Source organism: Phodopus roborovskii, unplaced genomic scaffold, assembly GCF_943737965.1.
Source record: "Phodopus roborovskii unplaced genomic scaffold, PHOROB, whole genome shotgun sequence".
Taxonomy (NCBI): Eukaryota; Metazoa; Chordata; class Mammalia; order Rodentia; family Cricetidae; genus Phodopus; species Phodopus roborovskii.
Genome location: NW_026126434.1, coordinates 20,378,489 through 20,399,112, shown reverse-complemented (window position 1 = coordinate 20,399,112; position 20,624 = coordinate 20,378,489). Strand labels below are relative to the sequence as shown.

Sequence of the window (20,624 nt, the reverse complement as noted above, 5' to 3'; positions counted from 1 at the left end):
AAAATAGATTAGACTCAACTAAAATCACATGGCAATGCAGAGAATAAGGAAAAGATCAAAACTGAAAAAGAAAGTGCTAACTTATATACATTAATGTTCTCAAATCTCCTGAAGAGTTATTAAATAGGGATGACTGCTCTGTCATACCAAGTCTGGGAGGCCTTTTCAGATAGCTCTCAAAGAACCACAAATGTGTGTGTTCATCACCTGAGTGCACCGTGACAGCATAGAAGAATGTATATGAATAGGAATCTCCTGCATCACCATCTAAGACACCTAAATAAAGGACAGATGGAAGAGACCCTGAGTACACAAATAATGACACATGCTGATGCCAGGCAGGGACTGTGAGATATCACGACAGAAGATTAAACCCCTTTCCTCACAAATTTTCTCTGTTATTTTCGAATAAAGTAGAATAGCTGCAAAGACTTCTCATAAAGTATCTAGTGTCTGAGTAATAGCATTTTCCAAATTGCTGTATACCAGAAAGTTCCATTTTCTCTATGACCTACAAAAAAAATCTATTAACTGAGCATGGCTTCCTAGAAAGGGTTTCTGAGATGCACCCAAAAATAATCTGCTTTTCAATGAACAACTGACCCATGCTTCCTTCTGCAAGATGCACATTACAGGGAGGGCCAAGTGGCATACTCAGAAATGGGAGATTAGGCACACCAAAATATTGAAACCAAATCAAATTACATGTTACCTACTGTATTTCATATTTCTCTAGATGCAATCATGTTTCTGATATATATATATATATATATATATATATATGCATGTATGTATATGTATGTATGTATGTATATTACTTGGCCCATGGCTATTAAGCTAGATGTTACTCGGATGATGATATATCCTTGAGAAGTGAGGAACTGGGGAACTTCATCATCAAGTCAACATAGTTTTGAGTTTTATAAAACATGAATTGTTAAACATTTGTTTATAAACAAAACCCAGTCAATCATTTTTACAGGACACACACACACATCTACACACCACAAGTGTTGGAACCCAGCAGTGTGCTGACCCCACCCCCTGATCTAAGTCACGACTTACCTGGCTACACAGGGGACTCAGTTAAGCATGATCAAGTTTCCCTTTTAAAGCAAGCACACCAAGTGCTTCCTTCTCTTGCTCTCTTCTCTCCCCTCTTGCCCCTCTCTCTTCATTTCCACTCTCTTCCTCTCTCTGTCTCTCTCTCCTGCTTTTGGTTGGCCACCAGCTACCCACCCCTCTTTCTCTCCCCTCTACCAATAACTCCACATGGGCGCTGAGTCTTGTGTTTGTGTTTCACAGGCAATAACTAAAACAAAAGAACAACAAGTGATTGCAGTTTTGAGACAGGACTGCCTATTTGTGCATAAATTTGATTAAAAAACATCTTGAAGCATACTGTGGCTACCCAGAGCTTGAAACCCTTTCCAGCTCTGTCATCTGGGGTCTTTAGAGATGTGGTAGAACAGTAAATAGGCTCTGTTCAGTTACATGAAAAACATGAAGCATCCTGTCACAGCAATGGAAAATACACTCAGTGGTCTAAATTGTGAAATTGTTTGCTGGCTCTGCTCTTCCAGGTGACACAAAAGGACATACTGCAATGCATGTGGTCCAGTGAGTCCCACAGAGGTCCATGCAGTTGTCCCAGTCAGCACCTGAGTGGTTCTTTACAACTTCAGCAAGGAAGGGCAACTGCTTGTGAAGGTAATAGGACACAGACACAAGGTCAAAATGGTCCCTTTTAGTATTAATCTTTCAGCCTGAAAATATGCAATAGTATTATTGAAGGCCATTTAAGATAAACAAACTTGAAATTTATCAACAATTGCTATTTTTACCTTTTCAAATATTAAAGAGAATTAAGGTTTACAACACTTCCATTTGCAATTAATAGTTCATTGATTTATACTTATGTTAAGGTATACTCATCTCATACATTAGTTGCTATTCATGGCTCCCACTTATCCATTTTTCCCTTTTTCTTTAACTGTGAATACCTTGACTTTTACAAAACTTTTATCCTCTGCTCAAATCACTAGAAGATATCAGGACTAAGTTTAATTGAATCATCCAACAAAACAAATCTGACTGGGTTTGTAATTTGGCTTTTAGGTCAGCTGCATCCATTTTTTTTTTCTAGATTTTCTTTTTGGATAGAAACTATCCAAAGATGATTTCATGTTTACTCTGTGGGTATGGTATCTTAATGTTCATGTGTACTGCAGCACAAGAGGGGTGAGCAGAGAAAGCCTCCGGTCATGTTTGAGTCTATCTTACATTCCAGGTAAGCTAGCCCTTGAGCTTCCAGGGAGTGTTCCATCTTTACCCCACCCTCTGGTTTTAGGAACATTGGACTGTAGACCCCTGTTGTTTCACCCTACTTTACAAGGGTCCCTTGGGTTTGAAGTCATGTCCTAACACTTGCATGGAAAGTACATTTGTCCAATGAGCACTTGTTTACATTTTAAATAATCATTTTTTTTTCACAAAATGGTTGATTATTAACTACTTGAGTCCCATATGTATGCCCACACCCATAAGCAAACCTGATTTCTGACAACAGGCCAAAAATACACGTTGAAGAAAGGAGAGCATCTTGAAAAAATGGTGCTGTTGATGAAACTATACCCCTACTGCCCACCTTGCACAAAATTCAACTTCAAACAGCTCAATTAAGGATATCACTGTAAAGCCTGATACCCTGGATATAATATAGCAGGACATGGGTGTAGTGAGATATCCACCCCGCCCACACCAGGATTTTGTTTTCTTCTGTCTTATACTACTTGGTAGCATGCTTGAACTCAGGGACAAAAACTGGACTTTCAAAAGAGGACTCCAGTAGCACAAGCATTAAGACCAACAATTAATACATAGGACCTCGGGAAACTAAAATGCTTCTGTACCTCAAAGGACACCATCATTTGAGGGAAGAGGGAGCCTACAGTGAAAAATGCTTTCCAGCTATAAATCTGGCAGAAGATCAGCATTTAAATTTCACTAAGATCTCAAAAAAGGAACTAAACGTAGAGAAAACAATTCAGTTGAAAAATGGGGTACAGAATTAACTAGGGGGTCAAAAAGGTACAATATTAATTTATGAGAAACATTTTTTAAAATTGTTTGACATCATTAGGCATCAGGGAAATGAAAATTAGGACTACTTGAGATTTCATCTTATCCCTGTCAAAATGGCTAAGATTAAAAAAAAAAAAAGGACAAATGACAAAAAATGCTGGACTGCTGGTATATATGTGGGAAAGAGGAATGGCTATTCATTGTCGGTAGCAATGCAAACTGGTGCAGAAACTATAAAAATCAGCACAGTCAAGTTAGACATAGATTTAATACAATTTCCATGCTCTAGTCATAATAGACAGGGAGTGTAAATGGACTAAATGTTGATGGACTGAAAAATGCAAAGTGAAAATATGATACATTTACACAATGGAATTCTGCTGCTAAACACAACTAATGCATTAACAGGTAAATGGATGGAGCTAGAAACATGCATTCTGAGAGAGAACCCATACTCAAGAAGACAAATGTCATTTTTACCCTCTTATTTACAGATGCTGACTTTGAGTAATCAGATATATTTGTTTCATTTGGAATACCCATAAAGTTCAGGAAATTAGTAAGAGGTCATGTTGGTATGGTTTTCAAGTAAGAGAAAGTAGAATGCAATGGTATAAAGAGTTAAACTGGAGTGACAGATGTATAGGACGGATAACGGTAGAAATACTAGGAGGGGTAGTTTCCATCAAAGACACTTCAAAAAGTCCTATGGAAGCATTCAACTGTTAAAACAAACAAACAACAAAACTTCTTAAACTATGTACATATACACAAATACAAATACTAGTTGCCCTATAAAGTGTGTATGTGGAGGGGGCTGGCAGTGCCCCTACTAGGCACCATAGGCTTAAAAATAAAAGGCTCAGCGCCAGCAATAGGTCATTACTTTTAAAGCTTTTAGTTTTGTTTCAACATTGACCCACAGATCCACAGACCCACAAGCAATTGGCAGCGAGTGTTCTTGGTTCCCCTCCAGAACTTGACAGCAAGACCTTATTGCCAAAGACACCATATAGCTGAATCCCAGAACATGGCAAAATCAAGCAAGTATTGACATGGATACTTCATCCTTGCTGGTTAGCTTTCACAATGCTAGAAAGTGCTATACACTCTACTGGAGAAGAAAAGTCATCCTCACTCTTACACAACTGTGAACCTGGGAGCCACAATAATGTCTGGACTAGGAAGATATGCCCACTGATTCAATGACACAAACACTATGTTATGTTTTTAACAACTACTTTCTGATTGGGTTGAAGTTCCACTCCACAAAATGATATATTTGGTACCTCATTGGGTGAAGAGCCACTCCTAGACCTTAGGAATATTCATCCCTTCATGGTGCATGCATATTATTCCCTTACTCCAAATTCTCAGGGATCATTGTGGAGATCAAGCTCAAAGTCATAGGGCACCAAGGTTGTATCTCAGCTTCTTCACTATCAAACTAGAGAGGCACACTGAGTATCTTAGAGGAGAAGAGAAGCTTGTAAAATCAACATGTCCTCTTGGTGCATCTTTCTAACTAAACATAAGAAGATGCTGTGTCCTCAATGTTATGTTAAAGATATAAAATTACAGACGTTTTCTTTACTACTCTGACATGTACTGGCATTTATCAGGTAATCTCTAAGCCCGATTTGCATCATCCCACTCCAAATCTGCTGAAATGTATTACTTGAGGAAAAGTGTTAGGCAAATATTCCCTAAAGAAATCAATCAGAATCTAATTTCTTGGGGTAACACTTATCAAACAAGCGAAAGACCTATATAGCAAGAACTTTGCATCTTTAAAGAAAGAAATTAAGAAGATACCAGAAAATGGAAAGATCTCCTGTGCTCTTGGATAGGTAGGATAAACATAGTAAAAATGGCAATATTACCAAAAGCAATCTACAGATTCAATGCAATCCCCATCAAAATCCCAGCAAAATTCTTCACTGACCTTGAAAGGATAATAATCAACTTTATATGGAAAAACAAAAGACACAGGATAGCCAAAAGAACCCTGTACAATAGAGGAACATCCCTGACTTCAAGGTCTTCTGTAGAGCTATAGTCCTGAAAACAGCTTGGTATTGCCACAAAATAGACAGGTAGACCAATTGAATTGAATAGAAAATCCTGATATTAACCCACATACATACAAACACCTGATTTTTGACAAAACAGCTAAAGGTATAGAATGGAAGGATGAAAGCATCTTCAACAAATGGTGGTGGCACAACTCTATGATGATGTGTAGAAGACTGTAGATAGACCCATGTCTATTGCCATGCACAAAATGCTAATCCAAATGGATCAAAGACCTCAACATAAATCCAGCCACACTGAATCTCTTAGAACAGAAAGTCGGAGGTACCTTTGAATAAATTAGTACAGGAGACTTCTTCCTAAACATAGACACTGAGATTGACAATTAATAAATGGGACCTCCTGAAACTGAGAAGCTTTTGTAAGGCAAAGGACACAGTTGACAAGAACAAATGGGAGGGTAAAGAACTGAAGAGAGAATTTTCAATAGAGGAAATAAGAATCAAATTTGAAACACTGACCACATTCACTGATGATTTCATATAAAGCCGATCCTTGCCATTCTACTTGCTTTCTAGGTTTACTGAACATTGGAGTTGGTGGTAACTTAAAATTAGGAACTAAGATTCCACCTAGATTCACTAAAGTCAGAACCTTATATATAATACCCTAGTACCTAATATTTTTATGAGATTTCAGATGGCCTGCTCTTAACCATATTGAATGTGTTACAGTTTTGGCTTGCTGGGACCAGAGAATATTTCTTATTGACAATACTGCATATTCAGCAAAGTGTAAACATTAGGAAACATGCACATGTATAAAGGAAGGCCCTTGTAGCGGTCATTCCTTTCTTTATGAAGGTATTGAAAAAATATTGCAGGCAATTAAACTGGAGATTTCATACCTCTATGGGGCAATTCATTAAACATTTTTCAAGTCATGAGAGAGGAAAATACATTGTTGCATACATTTGAAACTGAAGCTCAAGATCTTAATTGCTGTGTTATCATTGATAAGCACTTGGCATATATATATATATATATATATATATATATATATATATATTTTTTTTTTTTTTTTTTAAAAAAATCACCAGTAAGATAGTGTCACCTTCTAAAAAGGAAAATAAATTTCTTTATATAGTTGGAACCAGTAAAATTTCAGATATAAATACATAAACTATAAGTTAAAAAATAAAGAAATTCTTTTATAATAATGTTTTATTAATTCTTTGAAAATATAATGTACCTTTGATTTGCAGTGTTGAAATTTTTTATTAAAATGTAATCATATCACTTCTCATCTCTGTTCTCCCTCCAACTACTTCAGGGTCCCCTCCCACCAACCTTTCCCCATAGCCCCTATCATTTTCTCATATAATGATGAGTATTTTTGGTTAGTATTGTTTCAAATATATGCATAAATATGAAACACAACTTATGAGTCTACTTAGTTTTCTGTTCCTTATATTTATTTAAAATGTATTGCAAATCCCAGGGCTAAATTTCAAGACACAAGAAGACACTTATATCTATAAATTCACAGGTGTTGTGACAGCATGCACAAAATTTACACAAGAAGAAAGGTCGGCATGACTTTCAATCCCTATGTGAGAAACTATTGGGAGAAACTAGGGGAAGTCAGTATTCTTTAACAAAACAACTTGGACTTGGTTGCTTAAAAAGAAAAAAGAGGACATAAGGACAGTGGCAGTAGACTAGGAAAGAGTTGGGAGAGGGGTGAGTATGATGAAAGCATATTGTGTGAAATACTTAAACTGCAATAAAAATAAGAAAAATAAAATAATTTTAAATTCCTTATTGCATTCTTCAATAGTCCATGCAGTTTAAATAAATTTAAACTATGACATATACAGTGTCTCTGAGTCACACGTATAGAGTAGACACTAAGTAAACAATAGGTTCTTAGGAGACTGACAAAGAAACATTACATTTCTCTCCTATGTAGGGCTAGAAACAACTTCTTGCAGCTAGAAAGAGGTATGGTTCCTCTTTTCTTGTTCTCAACAGTAAAACTGCAAATGTTCTCAAACTGGTTGCTTTTTACCACTTCAAAATCCATTTTCAGAAAGGAGAGGAGAGAAGAAAGAGAAATAAGAAAGTGATAATGCCTGGATGAGCAGAAAGAGGGAGCAGATAAGGAGAAAGGCAATGTTCTTTGAAGATGTGGCAATTAGAAGAGTTAAAATCCTGCTTTTATTTTTAGGAATCTTTATTATCTAGCTTTCCTGATTTTTTCATTACTAAATTATCTTCAAAATGAATAATTTAAAATTCACTAAGAAGAAAGTGTTGGATAAAGATTTAATTTTACCTATGTAGAAAAGGTTGATTATAAAACTACATAGTAACTGATGTTTACATTATACTTGCCCTAATGATCAAATTGAAAGTAATATACCACATTTAGTATTCTCAAATATTTAGTTTTAAAAATCTCTTTAGTAAAAATATTACTACTTCCTATGTGGAGTAAGAGTCAAGCCATGTATCCTAAAAGCAATAGGACCACCGTCTTGAATAGCAGAGGTGAGCCATGTTCAAGAACAGACTGACATCCATCTTTACACACAAATATAAGAGGTAAGAGGGCATAGAAGAAAGCTGTGGATGGGACTTATTGTTATTACCTTTCTAGCTGTGGCCATGCCTATTTCATATAATATTTTTATTGTCTTCTCACAATCAAGTAGCAACAAATGCAAGCTCTTGCAGGGTTGATGTTCATTTAGTAATTAGCAAAATATGTGTTACACATCAAACTTAGTATAAACAATTGGCAAATCTCAGAAGTTCTTGTCTCTATCATCCATCCTTGGAGTTTCTGCATTGGGCTGTGCTATTTGTCACAGATGAAAAGATGGATCTTAGAAGGTTGGAAATACAGCTGTCCTCTTCTCTCTGTTGCTCATAAAACTGTCTAGAAGTTCCCAACAATAAATTAATCATCAGGAGGAATTACTTCAGATGGATTGATTTACAGGAGTGTAGTATGATTCTCAGTGGTGGGACATGTGTCCACTGTCTGGGAGGCCCTTTTCATGATCCCATTCCCACTTCCACAGATGAAAACAATCAACAGACTTCTTGAACAATAAGTGTCAGAGCTTAGCTTATTTTCAAATAAGAAAAGTTTAGAGGAGAATTTAAAAATATGTATATGGTAAGATAACTAATAAACTCATAGCAGTAATATTCTTAAGATTTGTGTGCTTTCCAGAGAGCCAGCAGGATGTACAGTAAGAGTCCTAATTGGGGCCCAGCATTGTGGAGATCAGAGACCTCGAACCAGATCAGGGACTCCTTATAATAAACACTTGCAAGTAGAGACATGTGGACCAAGGAATATACAGCGTAACTTGTTGGGTTGCACTGCAGCTTTTTATTAAAATTTTCTCATTTTATATTCTTCATTGTTTTCTCTTGAATTTTGTTTATTGAGGGGGGTGTGTTGCAGGAGTTGGGGGCAGATAAGAAGGAACAAACAATGTATGGTATCAAGTTACATGATGTGAAAAACCCATAGAATAAATTTTATCAATAAAATGTATACATAATAATTGAATCACTCTCGTGAAATACAATGTATCTACATAAAATACAGAACTATAACTTAGGTAAACAGTCATGTAACAACTTGTCAAGTAAAATATTATATATATATATATATATATATACACACACACACACACACACACATATATATATATATACATACACACATATATATAATCAATTTTCCAGAAAGCCCCTTCCTCTTGCTTTTTATTTTATTTTACAATGTTAGCTCCTTTACTTACTTGGCATATATATTTTTGAGACAGAACCTCATTATGTAATTCAGACCAGCCTCTCAAACTCATAATTCAGTATGAGAGTCATATACTACTCTGTGTTTTATGTATAGGTAGTTTTAGGTTTCAGTGCTAAAGATGGAAGTGCTGGCTTTGAGCATGTTGAACTGGCAACAAGACCACTAAGCGGCCACAATCCATTCCAAAGCTATACACAATGCTCCAATTACATTGTGTATAGCTTTGGAATGTGTGTTGTGGCCGCTTGCAGTGTATACACTCATGTGCCTGGATTGTTAATCCAATATCCACCTAGTTGGCTGCATTTAATTGAATGTATTCATTTTCATTTTTTTCATAACATCCTATCTATTTTACACTCTAAATAACACATATATATCCAACTAGTGTTGATTTTGGAGCCCTTACAAGCAGTGCAATTTTGACTTCTTTGGGCATGTCTCTTGCAGCATTTTATATATGGAATTCTCTAAGTGCTTAGCTGTGTTATAACTGCTCAGAGTAAACAATTTTGAATTTTATAAAATATTAAAAAAGCCTGTGTTTTCTAAACCCACTCCCCCATAGCCATTTCAAAATGGTGGCGTTGTAGTAGATTTCAGTATATCTTCCTGGGCACCAGTTCATTATAGCACCATGAGCAGAAAGATGACAGACAGACAGACAGACAGACACTATGGTGACAGCTCTGTGGAAAGATCAGGTCCATAGTGCAGAGTGAAAGTCTCATATAAGGGAAGGGGGATCTATAGTAAGGGACTTGTAGGCATTATATATATATATGTGTGTGTGTGTGTGTGTGTGTGTGTGTGTGTGTGTGTGTGTATAGGGTGTGTGTGTGCTGGTAGTCAATTGTCCCTGATGGCTGGCATGTGAAAAGTTAGGACTCTATATAGAAAATAGGTGGGAAGAGTATGAATCTAGAACTATGTATTGAACTAATTTTACAAAATGGCATGGCCCAGGCTAATATTGAGTAAACACGTAAGTGATGTTTACTCTGGTGATGATTGGAGAGTATTTGTGGGTTTCAAGGTCATGGTTAGTTAGTATCTGAATGGGGATTCAGGTCTTGAGTGCCTAGGCTATATCAGACATGCTCTAGGAATACAACAGTGAACTGTCATAGACCCACCTCTGTTTCTTGGGGCTGCAATCTAATGTAGGAGAGGACCATGGTATTTTAAAGGTAAAATGTACTCTTAGCTTATTGGCAAAACAGCTAAATATTCTCTTTCTGCCTCTCCCTAGATCATGGCTTATGGTCGAGTTCTACATGTTCACACTTCCTTGTTAATGTAAATACAATAACATGAGTTATTCACATAATAAGGCATTTCTTTCACATATTGAAACAATGACTGCAGTATCACAGAAATCCTGTCACAGAATAAAGAAGGCATACTTTCCAGTAACCTTAATTTTAACTATAAATAGTTTTAAACATTAAAAATAAATTAAAAACAGATATGATAAATTCACATTACTATTTAGAATACCTTGCCTTGGGGCAACAGTAATTAAACAGCATGCATTTATAAAACTGGAACTCTAAGGCTGACCTTTGAATCCTGTCAAGGAAGACCAGCATAGCATTATAAAAATGGCTAATTCCTAACAGTCATTCCTTTGGTCCCCACCAAAAAATAAATACTCTGTACATGAAGTAGTGATTTCTAATCAGGGAAATACGTAAGGACATTAACTCAATATCACATGAAATGATAATAATTATCGATAACTTCAAATTATTGATATTTTAGTCTCCTAACTGCAATCATGAATTTTAATTGATTTTGAATGTAAAATAGAAAACAAAAATACTGGTGGCTAGTTAAAAAGTGAATGAAAAAAACATGTTCTATGACTTCTTAACATTTTGAAATAGTCATAATGACATAATACTTTTTCTCTGGGGACTCATAGTAGATACATGTAAATGGTATTGACTTACAGTCACCCACTCACAGTGGAGCATTATTCTGAAGACATTAAGATTCAAAATGTCCAAAGGATGTTCAACTGACACAATTCACTTTTATACTCACTTATCATTACAGGACAGGAAGCACAAGAGAGGCATAAATTCATCATGACAGATTTAAACATAAGAATAAACACGAGATTATATTCTATGAAACTTATTTTCTTCATAGAAACTCACTCTACTCATATTATGACCACTGAAATGGGCACTGAGACTTTTCAGGGACAACATTTCAAGTACCTCCTTCTGTTGGGTCATTCTTAACTTTAATTCTGACTGTCATCAGTGTCTTTAGATCTCTAGATAAACTGTGAAGGCCATAAATGAACTCTTTAGATAAGGGCCTGGTAGTACTTTTTCACACCTTGCCATTTCCATTGTACTGAGGCTAACCACAAACTAAGCACACTTGCCACCTTTTCCATCAAGATGATCATCTCCAAAGGTGATCATTTTACCAACTTGAGTGAAGACATTTGCAAGTATCTATCTGAAATGTGGATCTACTAGAATCATTTCTTGTCTCTGGATTAGCAATGTTTTGAAGACAATGTAATTTAATTAATCAATCAGTGGTTAATTTTGATGCTCCCACTTTGTCCAACTTCCAGGCAGTCGGTGTTAATGGATGATTGAGAATGTCCTATTTTCAGCTAGGCCCTTAACTATGTTCTGCCTATGGTGGTCACACAAATCACCCTAGATCATAAGACTTAATATAGTTTCTCTATTTTTTTTTTTGTTAGTGGAGCAGATATTTTCAAAAGATAGATCTAAGATATAAACAAACACAGAACCATGTGGCTATGTGCTTGGACTCAGAATTGTGGAGAACAAAGCTGCTAAAAAATGGGGAAGAGAAAGGTTCTCTGTACTACAGGCTGTAGATGAGTTCAATATTAATGGATTTGTTGGGAAATCAATAACAACATCAAGGACTTTCATGACTAGTACACAGGCTTGCAACCAGTCAGAACCACTCTTCTATGCTTATACAAACACATTAGCTTTCAGTCATCTGCTATCTCCTCCATTAACTTCTTACTATTTTTTGAAATTGCCACTCCTGTTCATCTGTGAAGTCTGGATTTGTTTATCTTATGTGTAGTATATAGTTTATAAATGCAACCTCATTTCTTCAGTCTTAACTGTTCAGGGCTCTAGTCAGCATACTGCTTCCCCTTCCTGTCTATTGCTCTCTGTCATCTTGCTGTTCGTTCCAGTTTCTCTTGGTTATCTAGCCCTGGCACATTTGTTGGTGTTCTAGACTATTTATTTTCTTGATACATACCAATACAATTTTATGTTATATCGAACAATGTCAGAAAATATGCATAAACACATCTCAAAGAGAGGTCTAAATAAGTGACTTTACAGATGAATGTGCACCTGACATAATCATGGTCAAGTAGTATCCGTTTATTCAGCCTGTTTATAACAAGAAAAAGAATGCAGGCAAGCAGTATCCTTCATGTATGTTATATTATAGCCAAGTTGATGGGGAGTTGAAAGTAGAAATGTGGATGCATGGATATCTTGATTTTGATTGGCAACCTACTCAACTAAATAAATATTTATAGGTAAAACCACTGTAGTGCATTTCCATACATTTTCAAAAGCTAATAAAGGAGGAAATAAAAACAGGAAAAGCAAAAATCTGGCTACCAAAATATCTTGAGTAATGAGAAAAAACAAACAAACAAAAAAACCAAAAAATAAACAAACAAAAACGTTCAGTGAAAATCACCTTATTGCTATAGACTGAAAACCAAATCTTCCATAAAATACAAAAAAATACAGAATTCAGAAAGCAGAAAGAGACTAAAAGAAACCAATCAAATAAAATAAGATACCTACCATCTCCAAACTAAATAAACCAAAAACAAAGAAAACATGATGCCCATCATCTCTACTCTCCAAAGTAAGTAAGTAAGTAAGTAAATAAATAAATAAATAAAACTTAACTCTGATAATTAGTAGCAAGTAGCTCTGATAGATTTAAAAGAAAGTGTGTTGCCACACCAATTGGTTATCTAATAGCAAATGGCAAGCCCTACAAACACATCTACAACTAGCATTGTACAGATTGAGCAGGTATATTTAAGAATGCAAACACATAAGCATATAACAACAATTAATAGTACAGCGGTCAAGAATTTAAGGTAGAAGAAGGAGGAGTCTATGGGAGAGTGTAGAGGGAGGAAGGGCAATGGAAAAATCATGTGATTATGTTATAATTTAAAAAATACAATAAAATGAAAGTTCTGTTGGTTATATTCGTATGTTTTCATCTTTTATTTAATAAGTCCATTTGTAAAGCTGAGAGTACTTCAGAAACACCTTGGGTAACAATTATATCCAAAACAGTTATTATTACTGAATTCATTGGGGCTAGGAGATTCCTTTATTTGCTATAAAGAGCAAGTGTACACTATTTAATTGAACTATATCTCTAGAAATAATGCAAAAGAAACACATAGTTTATAAAGTGACTATAAGTTGAATATAGCCACTACTTTAGCATTGATTGATTCACATGTGAAAAAGAACACGTGGTTGAAATACTGCAGCCAATTCCCTGGAGAACTATTTGATGCATAAATATTTCCTTAATTGCCATGGGAGGCACTATCAGACTAAAGCATTTCAGAATGGTATGGAATTACTGGTTTTCTCAAGTGGTTGCTAAAAATCTACACATTATTGATTTCTACACTTTCTTCAAAGGGAAGAATTTTGACCCATTTAATATCCTTTGTGTCCTTAGAGGAAAATTCACAGCACAATTGTCAGAACATCCAGATCACTAATCCACCCTATGATCACAAGGAATATGAATGTGCTCAAAATGATTATGTGTAAAGGTAATTTGGAAGAGAAACGACATAGGGTGAGGTCAAGAAAGTATAACCTAAAGTCTCAAGAAAGTGAATGTAAGACAGGTAACCCTAGAGATCCAAGTTTAGGATGGTTCAAGGAAAGACAGGGTGCTACACTTTCTTTCTTTCTTTTTATAAATTTATTTATTTTATATTTTACATGTCAATCCCAGTTATCTTTCTCTCCCTCCCTCCGTCCCTCTCTCTTACCCTCTCTGCCCCCTCACATACACCCTAACCACCCTCCCCTTCCATCCCTCCACCCCAATTCCACATGTAGGTCAATGACATCCAGGTGGGGTCATGTCAATCTGTCAAGTCATTTGAAGCAGGGACTAGGACTTCTCTCCTGTCTCTAGGTTAAGGGAGTATCGCTTCATGGGGGATTTGTCCACAAGGTCCTTTTGTGTACCAGAAATACATCCTGGTTCCACTGTCTGAGGTCCCTTAGACTGCTCAGTCCTTCTGGCTGAGACCCATATTCAGGGGGGCCTCAGTCCCATGCTGGATTCCCAATTATCATTCTGGGGGCCCGTTAGCTCCTCCCTGTTCAGGTCAGCTGTCTCTATGTTTCAGAAACCTGGTCTTGTCCCCTCCTTCTGCATCTGGATTCTAGTTCGACTCAGTGTTTAGTTATGGGTGTTTGCTTCTGTTTCCAACAGGTACTAACTAGATGAGGGCTCCATGATGGTGGATAAGTTAGTTGTTGATCTCACTGTCCAGAAAGGGCATTTATGGTAGCCTTTCCATGGTTGCTCAAATTGTTAGTTGGCAGCAGTCTTGTAGGTCTCTAGACCATTCTTTAGGTTCAGTTTTCTCTTCAAACCAATAATGGCTCCCTCTATTATGTTCTCTCTCTCTCTCTCTCTCTCTCTCTCTCTCTCTCTCTCTCTCTCTCTCTCTCTCCTCTGTCTTCTATTCTTACCCTGGCTCAATCTTCCTAGTCATATGTGCTTTCCTCTCCTCCCTTCACTTTCTCCTACTTCCCTCTTCATTCACTGCCCCCACCTCCACTTCCCATGTGCTCTGGAGGACTTGTCCTTTCGCCCTTCTGTGAGGGACCTTATATGAATCTCTTAGAATACACCTTGTATCCTAGTTCCTCTGGTTGTGTGAATTATAGGCTGGTGACCTTTGCTCTACGTCTAAAATCTATATATGAACGAGTACATACCATGTTCCTCTTTTTGTGACTGGGTTACCTCTTTCAGGATGGTTTCTTTAAGTGCCATCCATTTGCCTGCGAATTTCAAGATACCATTATTTTTTTTTCTGCTGAGTAGTATTCCATTGTGTAGATTGCCACATCTTCTTTATCCATTCTTCAGTTGAGGGGCATCTAGGTTGATTCCAGGTTCTTGCTATTACAAATAACGCTGCTATGAACATAGTTGATTGAGCACATGTCTTTGTTGCATGGATGTGGATCATTTGGGTATATGCCTAAGAGGAGGATTGCCAGGTCCTGTGGTAAACTAATTCCCATTTTCCTGAGGAACCGCCATACTGATCTCCAAAATGGCTGTATGAGTTTGCACTCCCACCAGCAGTGGAGGAGTGTTCCCCTTTCTCCACATCCTCTCTAGCATAAGTTATCATTGGTGTTTCTAATTTTAGCCATTCTGGCAGGAGTAAGATGGTATCTCAAATTGTTTTGATCTGCATTTCCATGATAGCTAAAGATGTTGAGCACTTTCTTAAGTGTCTTTCAGCCTTTTTAAATTTCCTCTATTGAGAATTTTACATAAGCGACCCCATAAACTCTACAAGGGAATTCCTACACCTGATAAACACCTTCAGCAAACTAGCAGGATACAAGATAAACTCAAAAAATCAGCAGCCCTACTTTATTCAGATGAAAAGAGGATGAGAAAGGAATCAGAGAAACATCACCATTTACAATAGCCACAAACAACATAAAGTATCTTGGGGTAACGCTTACCAAACAAGTGAAAGATCTATATAATAAGAATTTTGTGGCTCTAAAGAAAGAAATTAAAGAAGATACCAGAAAATGGAAAGATCTCCCATGCTCTTGGGTAGGTAGGATAAATATAGCAAAAATGGCAATCTTGCCAAAAGCAATCTACAGATTCAATGCAATCCCCATTAAAATCCCACCACAATTCTTCACTGACCTTAAAAGGATAATAATCAACTTTATATGGAAAAACCAAAAGACCCAGGATAGCCAAAACAACCCTGTATGTTAAAAGAACTTCAAGAGGCATCACTATCCCTCTACTACAGAGCTATAGTTCTGAAAACAGCCTTGTAGTGACACAAAAATAGACAGGTAGATCAATGGAATCGAATTGAAAATCTTGATATAAACCCACACACCTATGATTACTTGATTTTCGACAAAACAGCTGAAAGAATACAATGGGTTGAGGAAAGCATCTGCAACAAATGGTGCTGGCACAACTGGATGATGCAGATAGACCCATGTCTGTCGCCATGCACAAAACTCAAGTCCAAATGGATCACTGACCTCAACATCAATCCAGCCACACTGAACCTCTTAGAAGAGAAAGTGGGAGGTACCCTTGACCAAATAGCTATAGGAGACCACTTCCTGAACATAACTCCAGGAGCATAGACACTGAGATCAACAATTAATAAATGGGACCTCTTCAAACTTAGCAGGTTCTGTAAGGCAAAGTGGACAAGACCAATCCACAGCCCACAGACTGGGAAAAGATTTTCACAAATCCTATATCCAACAAAGGGCTGATCTCCAAAATAGACAAAGAACTCAAGAAACTAGTCAACAAAATACCAAATAACCCTATTAAAAATGGGGTAAAGAATTGCAGGGTGCTGCACTTTCAAACCAGCAACTTAACTGTCTAAAAATGACTTCCTCAGAATCCCTCATTCAGAACTGCAAAGCATTAAACATACCAAACCTAAGCAGTGTACTGGATAGCCAAGGAGGAAGTTAAATCCGAGTCCCCTTCCCAAAGCATTATGGCCCTGAACATGCTCCTTTCTCCAAGTGATACCGCTGATTTTTCTGTTATTTTAGTTGACTTATTCTAACTATGATTCCCTAATGAGTTTCAAAACTAGTGCCAGAGCCATTGATTTGCATAGGTGCTTTTTGTCTCACAAGGAATCAATCATTAAATTAGGCTGACTTATTCATGTGGAGAATTCCCTAATTTAGTAAAAACCTACGGGTTACAAGTGAGCAACCCCCTCTGTCATTTTGTATGGTAGTACCAGGGCCATTCTTGTTACCACTAGTTTGATATTCCTACAGTTTCTGAGTTTTTGCAAACAAAAGTTTTACTCTAGCTAGCCCTTGCCTTGATGGCCTATGATTTAAATGATGCATTTATAGAAAGTCACTCACTCCCTGTTATAGTTTTACTTAGGAGTAATTGTGCATATGTGCTACATGATTCAATCTGATATTATCCAGACTTATTTCTATAATGTGCATACTTAACATAATTGTTAGAATGAAGAAACATGCATATAACATATAACAGAACTGATGTTTCTTTCCTTCAGTATGATGGATAATTGCCCAATTAATCTTTTCATCATCTTCAATAATCATAATAATACCAGAATAATGAAATTTAAAATGTAGTTAAGCAGTCACTAACATTAAAGTCATCTCTCTCTATAAGAAAATATTTCAGTTCAGTGGTCATTTTTATATTTTGTCTGCTTTGTGTGTGTGCCTTCTTTTCCTAGTACTTTGGACATTCTATTATTTCCCAAAATCTTGTTGTTTATTTGAACATACATTCAAAACTGAAGATATGATTAATGTGAGAAAACACAAAGCTTGATGGAATTCTAATAAACTTAGAGACCATTTGAGGAGATAAGTAACAATTTTTTTTATTAGTACTCAGAAATCTTTCTCTTTTCTTGTCACTTCAGTTACACATTCAGACAGATGTCACCACTGACCTTTCGGGAAACCATCCCTCCGTACAAATGAAACAAACAGAATGTGTTGCCCTATATGCAGCCTCCTGGTGATGGACACAGCCAAATGGCTTCATGTGACAACAGATATCACACAGTAGTAATCATAAGAGCAGTTAAATATATGTGGAGCTGACATGATAATACCTTTATAATTCACAGGAAAATGATTCCTTCATCATTGTAAACCATTATCACTGTAAATGAAATAATTCATAGTGATTTGATAATGAGTTGGATAAGAATGTGATGGATAAGTTTGAAAGCATGCTTTTAATGTCATGTAGCATCTACCAAACCACTAACATTATATGGAGACTCATTTTTCTGTAACTAGAAATGTTAGGGCACTACAACATTAGAGAATAAAATAAGATATTTTTTCCGCATTATCCAAATGTTAGAATTACCATGTTATACCAAAGGGCAGCAGTTTGACATTGACATGGATGACTCTATTATCTTGGAAGAATATTACAAATATCACACCTATTTTAATACATTGTAAGATAGGACAATCATTGTTAATTAGCCACAAGAGTGGTGGGATTAGAAGTGTGTACTATCACCCCTGACTAGCCAAAATTTACGTTTCTTCTAAGATTAGAATTTCTTTGTGTCTATGTGAATAATCTGTTGTAGAAAACTCTAGTTTATTTAAAATTGTCTTTTGTTGTTTCAAATTTCAGTGGTCTTTGATCAAGAATCATCCTGCACTCTTGTGTAAATCCACTCAGAGAGAGACAACTAATTCTTTCTGGCTGACAATAGTTTTGCAGAGAATGTAAACATGGTGGGTTAGCACAATACCCACATCACTGTAACAACAATCCTTCCAAATGCACGTGTCGTCAGTACATTTTCTGACTCATCTCCCACAGAGCTTTATATGATTTTCAATATCTAAGTCATCTATCTTATTTAAACATGGAATACATGTAAGTACCACATCGCTTCATTTGAAATAAGTGCATTATTATAGAAATATGATGATGGGAGGGAGGAGGAGTAGAAGAAGGGGGAGGAAGAGGAATAAAAAACAACTAATTCCTATTGGCTACTATTTTATATTAGTGGTCTATATTTAACTCATTGAAGAGCCATTAAAAAGGCTGAGCTCAGGTGAAAACATCAGTATTTCTAAAGGTTTCTGAAATATTTGCAAACATTTTCCCATTCTGAGAATCTCACAGTGAAGAGAATTGTGTGCATTATATTATCTGGCAGATATGCATTTGATCTCAATAATTTTACTAATTTCATGTAAGATGAAAAATTGCAAAACATTTACTGTAGGTTGATATTTATGTGGTGTGCTGATCTTCCAACAGCTTTGGCAGCTTTTGAGACTTGGCAGTTATTGTAAAATATGTCATGAAAGAAGCACAACATTCTCAATGCTGCATCAAACAGCAGAGCTAAATTCCCTTCATTCACTAGTGCAGCCTTGGCAACCTCTTCATGCACCCTTTACAAAGTCAGGGCTCTGCACTAAAGGAGACTGGCACCTGTGCCGTGGCATGATCTGTAAGCCCTGCAGTAACATGCTAACACAGCTTCCTTTAGTAAAAATAACTATTTTATTCCAGCTCAGTTTCAAGCACAAAGGAATTAGATAGTCATTCTGGCATGCTTATTGGCTTTATACTTCCACTTAGAAATCAAAACTTGTATCTGAAAGGACAATAGATTTATTCTAAATAGAAATAGTTAAATTTAAGAAAACATAAATCTGCCTTTGGAAAAAAATCTTTTCCTGTTATAGCACTTTAATATATTTTCTCCTTTGTAAATTATTATAGTTTAGTTCCAACTTATTCAAGCTGGTTGCAATTACTTACTCCATATGTCTTCATTGTAGATGGATGGAATTAATTTTTAAATAACCAAAATACATTTTCATAATTACCTAATATTAAATGGAGGCTAGCAACAGTGCAGACACTTTGATTACTCACAAAGACCATAGATGAAAGTGGAACTTTACAGTGATTTCTCAGTAAGTAAAAAAGGGTAGCCATCAAAAGTAATTCATAATGAACTGCAGGTTATTGTTATAATGTTATAATGTGTGTTAATGTTCTCAAAGTAAGCCTAAGTAGAATTACAGGAAAAAAAGTAATTTTTCAATGAGCCACTTGACACAATCCCTTCCCTTAAAGTGTTATTTCAGAAGAAAAGTCCCCTGTAATGGGAAGTACACTAGCAGCAACCCAGCAACAACATCTAACTGTCCACTTAGATGGACAGTGGAGAAAATGCACAGAGTACTCTCACACAGGATGGCCCCAGATGTCACCCTCTTCTTATGACCCGATAGAGGGTGGGATTTGATAACTATTTTGAAGTTCAAACTTGTGAAGAGTGAGGGTTGTAGAACAAAGTCACATCTATTCTTGATTTTGAGAAAGTGCATTTTTTTAAACATACAACTCAGTATAGCTAGGTATTATTTCTAATGACTGCAGACAGGCCCGAATGGAGTGAATATTCAGGGTTCTTCCACACTGGGAACTTTAGCTTTGTGCTCTCTTTCAAGTCTATGCAGGCTCCCTGTTATACATGCTCAACCACTGTGTCTCACCAGTTTTAAGCTTTCATCTTTACCATATTCCAGACAGGACTCACAGTGTGGTCCCTTCTTTGGAGAAGTCTGCTGCATTTCAGTTAGATGATTCTATGTGTGACTGTCAATTCCACCTATTTACAGAAGAATCCCAGCACATATATGATTCATGCTTAGGTTAACTCAGACCAGTCATGACTCATGCAGAACTAGAGACATATTCACCAAAAGAGTCTTTTGTGACATAATCCCAAGGAAGCATTTCTAGAAGTGATATATTTGAAA

General features: G+C 36.3%; 1 protein-coding gene across 1 annotated transcript in view; it reads right to left on the bottom strand.

Moving 5' to 3' along the window:
• Pcdh15 (protocadherin related 15) overlaps positions 1-20,624 on the bottom strand; it is a 586,560-nt gene that overhangs the window by 479,837 nt on the left and 86,099 nt on the right. The gene's annotated exons all lie outside the window — the stretch shown is intronic.